We start from the raw sequence: 8,544 nt of genomic DNA on the forward strand, positions 1-8,544 counted from the left end.
AAAATCTGCTCCTGTTTATTGCTGCCTATGCTCAGACTGTTGGCTTGTACAGTCAGAGTTAAACCCACAAATACATAAAAACTATCAGATCTAAAGAAGATTTGTTTGCTTCTTTCAAAACACAAAGACACTGTTGGCATCTGCTGTATCATTTGCTAATTTTATGTCCAGGAATCTTTCTCAAATTGAAACTTACATGAATCCATTTTGCTTGAAAGCACTGATTGTTATGTCCAGAACTCTATATAAAATTTGAACTCAAATGTCCAGCAGAAACCTTAAGCCCACATCAGCTATGAAGACTGCTTCAGGAGACATAGGAACAGTAATATAATGAACAACCTACTGGATTTGGGTAGGCAAAACTGAATTTGAAGGCTATAAGCTGCCCACAAACTCTATCAGAGCTAAAGAAGTGACTACTTGTCAGTGGAGAACTCCACTTAAACCCTGTGGGACTTGAACCCAGGTCTCCCATATGGGAGAATCAGTGCTCTAACCACTAGACTACAGAGGATGAGTTGAAGCCGGGCTGACAAAATCTGCTCCTGTTTATTGCTGCCTATGCTCAGATTGTTGGCTTGTACAGTCAGAGTTAAACCCACAAATACATAAAAACTATCAGATCTAAAGAAGATTTGTTTGCTTCTTTCAAAACACAAAGACACTGTTGGCATCTTCTGTATCATTTGCTAGTTTTATGTCCAGGAATCTTTCTCAAATTGAAACTTACATGAATCCATTTTGCTTGAAAGCACTGATTGTTATGTCCAGAACTCTATATAAAATTTGAACTCAAATGTCCAGCAGAAACCTTAAGCCCACATCAGCTATGAAGACTGCTTCAGGAGACATAGGAACAGTAATATAATGAACAACCTACTGGATTTGGGTAGGCAAAATAGAATTTGAAGGCTATAAGCTGCCCACAAACTCTATCAGAGCTAAAGAAGTGACTACTTGTCAATAGAGAACTCCACTTAAACCCTGTGGGACTGGAACCCAGGTCTCCCATATGGGAGAATCGGTGCTCTAACCACTAGACTACAGAGGATGAGTTGAAGCCGGGCTGACAAAATCTGCTCCTGTTTATTGCTGCCTATGCTCAGACTATTGGCTTGTACAGTCAGAGTTAAACCCACAAATACATAAAAACTATCAGATCTAAAGAAGATTTGTTTGCTTCTTTCAAAACACAAAGACACTGTTGGCATCTGCTGTATCATTTGCTAATTTTATGTCCAGGAATCTTTCTCAAATTGAAACTTACATGAATACATTTAGCCTGAAAGCACTGAATGTTATGTCCAGAACTCTATCTTAAATTTCATCTCAAATGTCCAGCAGAAATCTTAAGCCCACATCAGCTATGAAGACTGCTTCAGGAGACATAAGAACAGTAATAAAATGAACAACCTACTGGATTTGGGTAGGCAAAATAGAATTTGTAGCCTATAAGCTGCCCACAAACTCTATCAGAGCTAAAGAAGTGACTACTTGTCAGTAGAGAACTCCACTTATACCCTGTGGGACTTGAACCCAGGTCTCCCATATGGGAGAATCAGTGCTCTAACCACTAGACTACAGAGGATGAGTTGAAACCGGGCTGACAAAATCTGCTCCTGTTTATTGCTGCCTATGCTCAGACTGTTGGCTTGTACAGTCAGAGTTAAACCCACAAATACATAAAAACTATCAGATCTAAAGAAGATTTGTTTGCTTCTTTCAAAACACAAAGACACTGTTGGCATCTGCTGTATCATTTGCTAATTTTATGTCCAGGAATCTTTCTCAAATTGAAACTTACATGAATCCATTTTGCTTGAAAGCACTGATTGGTATGTCCAGAACTCTATATAAAATTTGAACTCAAATGTCCAGCAGAAACCTTAAGCCCACATCAGCTATGAAGACTGCTTCAGGAGACATAGGAACAGTAATATAATGAACAACCTACTGGATTTGGGTAGGCAAAATAGAATTTGAAGGCTATAAGCTGCCCACAAACTCTATCAGAGCTAAAGAAGTGACTACTTGTCAGTGGAGAACTCCACTTAAACCCTGTGGGACTTGAACCCAGGTCTCCCATATGGGAGAATCAATGCTCTAACCACTAGTCTACAGAGGATGAGTTGAAACCGGGCTGACAAAATCTGCTCCTGTTTATTGCTGCCTATGCTCAGACTGTTGGCTTGTACAGTCAGAGTTAAACCCACAAATACATAAAAACTATCAGATCTAAAGAAGATTTGTTTGCTTCTTTCAAAACACAAAGACACTGTTGGCATCTGCTGTATCATTTGCTAGTTTTATGTCCAGGAATCTTTCTCAAATTGAAACTTACATGAATCCATTTTGCTTGAAAGCACTGATTGTTATGTCCAGAACTCTATATAAAATGTGAACTCAAATGTCCAGCAGAAACCTTAAGCCCACATCAGCTATGAAGACTGCTTCAGGAGACATAGGAACAGTAATATAATGAACAACCTACTGGATTTGGGTAGGAAAAATAGAATTTGAAGGCTATAAGCTGCCCACAAACTCTATCAGAGCTAAAGAAGTGACTACTTGTCAATAGAGAACTCCACTTAAACCCTGTGGGACTTGAACCCAGGTCTCCCATATGGGAGAATCAGTGCTCTAACCACTAGACTACAGAGGATGAGTTGAAGCCGGGCTGACAAAATCTGCTCCTGTTTATTGCTGCCTATGCTCAGACTGTTGGCTTGTACAGTCAGAGTTAAACCCACAAATACATAAAAACTATCAGATCTAAAGAAGATTTGTTTGCTTCTTTCAAAACACAAAGACAATGTTGGCATCTGCTGTATCATTTGCTAATTTTATGTCCAGGAATCTTTCTCAAATTGAAACTTACATGAATCCATTTTGCTTGAAAGCACTGATTGTTATGTCCAGAACTCTATATAAAATTTGAACTCAAATGTCCAGCAGAAACCTTAAGCCCACATCAGCTATGAAGACTGCTTCAGGAGACATAGGAACAGTAATATAATGAACAACCTACTGGATTTGGGTAGGCAAAATAGAATTTGAAGGCTATAAGCTGCCCACAAACTCTATCAGAGCTAAAGAAGTGACTACTTGTCAGTGGAGAACTCCACTTAAACCCTGTGGGACTTGAACCCAGGTCTCCCATATGGGAGAATCAGTGCTCTAACCACTAGACTACAGAGGATGAGTTGAAACCGGGCTGACAAAATCTGCTCCTGTTTATTGCTGCCTATGCTCAGACTGTTGGCTTGTACAGTCAGAGTTAAACCCACAAATACATAAAAACTATCAGATCTAAAGAAGATTTGTTTGCTTCTTTCAAAACACAAAGACACTGTTGGCATCTGCTGTATCATTTGCTAATTTTATGTCCAGGAATCTTTCTCAAATTGAAACTTACATGAATCCATTTTGCTTGAAAGCACTGATTGTTATGTCCAGAACTCTATATAAAATTTGAACTCAAATGTCCAGCAGAAACCTTAAGCCCACATCAGCTATGAAGACTGCTTCAGGAGACATAGGAACAGTAATATAATGAACAACCTACTGGATTTGGGTAGGCAAAATAGAATTTGAAGGCTATAAGCTGCCCACAAACTCTATCAGAGCTAAAGAAGTGACTACTTGTCAGTGGAGAACTCCACTTAAACCCTGTGGGACTTGAACCAGGTCTCCCATATGGGAGAAACAATGCTCTAACCACTAGTCTACAGAGGATGAGTTGAAACCGGGCTGACAAAATCTGCTCCTGTTTATTGCTGCCTATGCTCAGACTGTTGGCTTGTACAGTCAGAGTTAAACCCACAAATACATAAAAACTATCAGATCTAAAGAAGATTTGTTTGCTTCTGTCACAATGTGACGATCTTTTGGGCGGAACCAAAAGTCGGGAAACTTTGGTTCCGCCCGGATGTTTCTGCCCAGACCGAAGAACGGGAACACCGGACATCCGGCAGCTTCGCGAAGGCTGTAATCAGCCGATTGGGCACAGCTGTGCCTAGTTAAAGAGATCGCCAGGCAATTGGATAACTGAAGTACAGAAAGGAGTATTTAAAGCACAGTTAAATGACAGTTCGAGAGTTCGGGCATGAGAGGGGGATTGACACGGGGAGAGCTCCTCTGCTTAGGGCAGGAGAGGTAACTACGTACCTTTTGAAGAGCCGCAGGCTCTGTTGATCCGGGCTGCGCTTGAAGCGCGCGGAAAGAAGACAGGAGCTGCCTGGGGTGAAAGAAAGGCGATACGTGAGTGGAGAAAAGGAGCACCCCGAAGAGAGCATTGTGCTGTCAAGCCTGCGTGAAAGTGTGTGCTGAGGAACGGAGCTGTGCTCATTGCTAGACGTGGGGGCTGGATATATTTTTCTCTCTTTCCCTCTTCTCTCGTTGCAGTTACGGTGGACCGGCTGGATTTAAGGAACAACCCTATGGGTGAAAAAGGAACTACAGTCCAACTAGTAATTTGAACGGAGAAAAACGAGAAGCGATTTGATCGCACTGCACAAAGTACACAAAGGCTATCCGCTGTGAGTATGCCCATGGTGTAGTGTAACTAGCGGAAACTTGCATGTTGTGATTCGTTGGAGTCCTCCAGGAGTAGGAAGGCGGCCCTACCCCTATCAGTAGCGTGGTGGGCGAGCCGCCAGCAGCATATATATTTCATACAGCCACCGCAACGCGACTCTGGTCTGGTCGTTTCTGCCACCGCCTCTACGTTAGCCCCAAGCACAGTGGAAGAGACCGGGCGTTTCCCCTCGTGGTGTTGCACTTGCAGTGTGGTGAGTGAGATTTTACATATTATAAGCTTTTTCACGATAGAGTGGTGCTGTGTATTTGCCGTGGGTTGCCGTGTGTCTTGTCAGAGGAACCCCGCACCATCCATTCTCTCCCTTGGAAGGAGGACGCCGGGGCCAACGACCGTAGACCTTATTGCAATCATACGCGTTGTGCTGTTCAAGAGAGTGAAGAGACGCTGGCCTAGTACTGTTGAGGACTGTGATTATTATAGTGAAAGCAATTGTGGTGTAAACTGACCTGTGTGTGTATCATCGCAGAGTCGGAGGCGAACGGGTCCGCTGCCCCCGGGTCCCTACGAAAGGGCGCCCTTATCTGGGATTTGATCAGCCTACGGACAGTTGCGATAAGGCAGCGCTCGACCCGGCGAGGTGGTGTGTGACCTTCGCCCCCCTGCTGACCAACAGTAACGAGCCGACTGTGAACGTGATACTTGCCCAGAGAGCTGTAAGCAGCGGAGCTGGTGAGAACCATTCAAAGACCAATAACAGTGTTTCTGTGTCCTAGCGATCACCTGTGGAGAGAGAGAGGAAAACCAGAGAGAGTCAGTAAAGAGCCGATTGTGAACGTGATACCTACCCAGAAAGCTGTAAGCAGCAGAGCCGGTGAGAATTATTCGAAGTCTCAGCAACAGTGCCTTTGTGTTCTAGCGGCCACCTGTGGAGAGAGAACAGAACGAGAGTGAATCATTGAAGAGCAAACTGTGAACGTGATACCTACCCAGAAAGCTGTAAGCAGCAGAGCCGGTGAGAATCATTCGAAGTCTCAGCAACAGTGCCTTTGTGTTCTAGCGGCCACCTGTGGAGAGAGAACAGAACGAGAGTGAATCGTTGAAGAGCAAACTGTGAACGTGATACCTACCCAGAGTGCTGTAAGCAGCAGAGCCGGTGAGCAATACCCGAAACCCAAGTAACAGTGTCATTTGTGTCCTAGTGGCCGCCTGCGGAAAACGAGAAGGAACATGAGGAGAATGGACTGTGGGAAGATACAGTGGTGCTGGAGGAGAGCCTAGAGTGGCAATTGTTTTAAGTCCCCCGCTTCCCCTTCCCTATTTAATATTTTTAAGTAATTTAATAAAGGATATTTTAAGTTTATGCTTACCTTGTGTGTTTGGTCATTGGGGTGGCTTTGGGAATCTCCTCGAGGTGGAGAAAGGGGCGTGACCTTAGTTACACCTGGGTCCACCCCTACCTGTGACAGATTTGGCGTAGTCGGCAGTCCACCTCGGGTGGAGACCAAGGTCCCCCAATGGCCTACCACATTTTTTTAAAGAAAGCTCCCATCAACGCTCTACCAGCCCCAAACAACGCGTTCTCGGGACGAGAACGGATTGGCGGGGGAGGATGTCACAAGGTGACGATCTTTTGGGCGGAACCAAAAGTCGGGAAACTTTGGTTCCGCCCGGATGTTTCTGCCCAGACCGAAGAACGGGAACACCGGACATCCGGCAGCTTCGCGAAGGCTGTAATCAGCCGATTGGGCACAGCTGTGCCTAGTTAAAGAGATCGCCAGGCAATTGGATAACTGAAGTACAGAAAGGAGTATTTAAAGCACAGTTAAATGACAGTTCGAGAGTTCGGGCACGAGAGGGGGATTGACACGGGGAGAGCTCCTCTGCTTAGGGCAGGAGAGGTAACTACGTACCTTTTGAAGAGCCGCAGGCTCTGTTGATCCGGGCTGCGCTTGAAGCGCGCGGAAAGAAGACAGGAGCTGCCTGGGGTGAAAGAAAGGCGATACGTGAGTGGAGAAAAGGAGCACCCCGAAGAGAGCATTGTGCTGTCAAGCCTGCGTGAAAGTGTGTGCTGAGGAACGGAGCTGTGCTCATTGCTAGACGTGGTGGCTGGATATATTTCTCTCTCTTTCCCTCTTCTCTAGTTGCAGTTACGGTGGACCGGCTGGATTTAAGGAACAACCCTATGGGTGAAAAAGGAACTACAGTCCAACTAGTAATTTGAACGGAGAAAAAACGAGAAGCGATTTGATCGCACTGCACAACGTACACAAAGGCTATCCGCTGTGAGTATGCCCATGGTGTAGTGTATCTAGCGGAAACTTGCATGTTGTGATTCGTTGGAGTCCTCCAGGAGTAGGAAGGCGGCCCTACCCCTATCAGTAGCGTGGTGGGCGAGCCGCCAGCAGCATATATATTTCATACAGCCACCGCAACGCGACTCTGGTCTGGTCGTTTCTGCCACCGCCTCTACGTTAGCCCCAAGCACAGTGGAAGAGACCGGGCGTTTCCCCTCGTGGTGTTGCACTTGCAGTGTGGTGAGTGAGATTTTACATATTATAAGCTTTTTCACGATAGGGTGGTGCTGTGTATTTGCCGTGGGTTGCCGTGTGTCTTGTCAGAGGAACCCCGCACCATCCATTCTCTCCCTTGGAAGGAGGACGCCGGGGCCAACGACCGTAGACCTTATTGCCATCATACGCGGTGTGCTGTTCAAGAGAGTGAAGAGACGCAGGCCCAGTACTCTGGAGGACAGTGAGTATTATAGTTAAAGCAATTGTGGTTTAAACTTACCTGTGTTTGTATCATCGCAGAGTCGGAGGCGAACGGGTCCGCTACCCCCGTGGTCTCTACGAAAGGGCGCCCTTATCTGGGATTTGATCAGCCTACGGACAGTTGCGATAAGGCAGCGCTCGACCCGGCGAGGTGGTGTGTGACCTTCGCCCCCCTGCTGACCAACAGTAACGAGCCGACTGTGAACGTGATACTTGCCCAGAGAGCTGTAAGCAGCGGAGCTGGTGAGAACCATTCAAAGACCAATAACAGTGTTTCTGTGTCCTAGCGATCACCTGTGGAGAGAGAGAGGAAAACCAGAGAGAGTCAGTAAAGAGCCGATTGTGAACGTGATACCTACCCAGAAAGCTGTAAGCAGCAGAGCCGGTGAGAATTATTCGAAGTCTCAGCAACAGTGCCTTTGTGTTCTAGCGGCCACCTGTGGAGAGAGAACAGAACGAGAGTGAATCATTGAAGAGCAAACTGTGAACGTGATACCTACCCAGAAAGCTGTAAGCAGCAGAGCCGGTGAGAATCATTCGAAGTCTCAGCAACAGTGCCTTTGTGTTCTAGCGGCCACCTGTGGAGAGAGAACAGAACGAGAGTGAATCGTTGAAGAGCAAACTGTGAACGTGATACCTACCCAGAGTGCTGTAAGCAGCAGAGCCGGTGAGCAATACCCGAAACCCAAGTAACAGTGTCATTTGTGTCCTAGTGGCCGCCTGCGGAAAACGAGAAGGAACATGAGGAGAATGGACTGTGGGAAGATACAGTGGTGCTGGAGGAGAGCCTAGAGTGGCAATTGTTTTAAGTCCCCCGCTTCCCCTTCCCTATTTAATATTTTTAAGTAATTTAATAAAGGATATTTTAAGTTTATGCTTACCTTGTGTGTTTGGTCATTGGGGTGGCTTTGGGAATCTCCTCGAGGTGGAGAAAGGGGCGTGACCTTAGTTACACCTGGGTCCACCCCTACCTGTGACACTTCTTTCAAAACACAAAGACACTGTTGGCATCTGCTGTATCATTTGCTAGTTTTATGTCCAGGAATCTTTCTCAAATTGAAACTTACATGAATCCATTTTGCTTGAAAGCACTGATTGTTATGTCCAGAACTCTATATAAAATTTGAACTCAAATGTCCAGCAGAAACCTTAAGCCCACATCAGCTATGAAGACTGCTTCAGGAGACATAGGAACAGTAATATAATGAACAACCTACTGGATTTGGGTAG

The 8,544-nt window shown here is 45.5% G+C and overlaps 1 long non-coding RNA gene across 1 annotated transcript; it reads left to right on the forward strand.

Annotated features, from left to right (window-relative positions):
• The first annotated feature begins 5,023 nt into the window (after positions 1–5,023).
• On the forward strand, positions 5,024–8,188 carry LOC141350222 (uncharacterized). Its single transcript, XR_012358222.1, has 2 exons — positions 5,024–5,675; positions 7,678–8,188. It is a non-coding gene; the product is annotated as an uncharacterized lncRNA (long non-coding RNA).
• Positions 8,189–8,544: the final 356 nt, after the last annotated feature.

Source organism: Misgurnus anguillicaudatus, chromosome 17 (assembly GCF_027580225.2).
Source record: "Misgurnus anguillicaudatus chromosome 17, ASM2758022v2, whole genome shotgun sequence".
NCBI classification, from domain to species: Eukaryota; Metazoa; Chordata; class Actinopteri; order Cypriniformes; family Cobitidae; genus Misgurnus; species Misgurnus anguillicaudatus.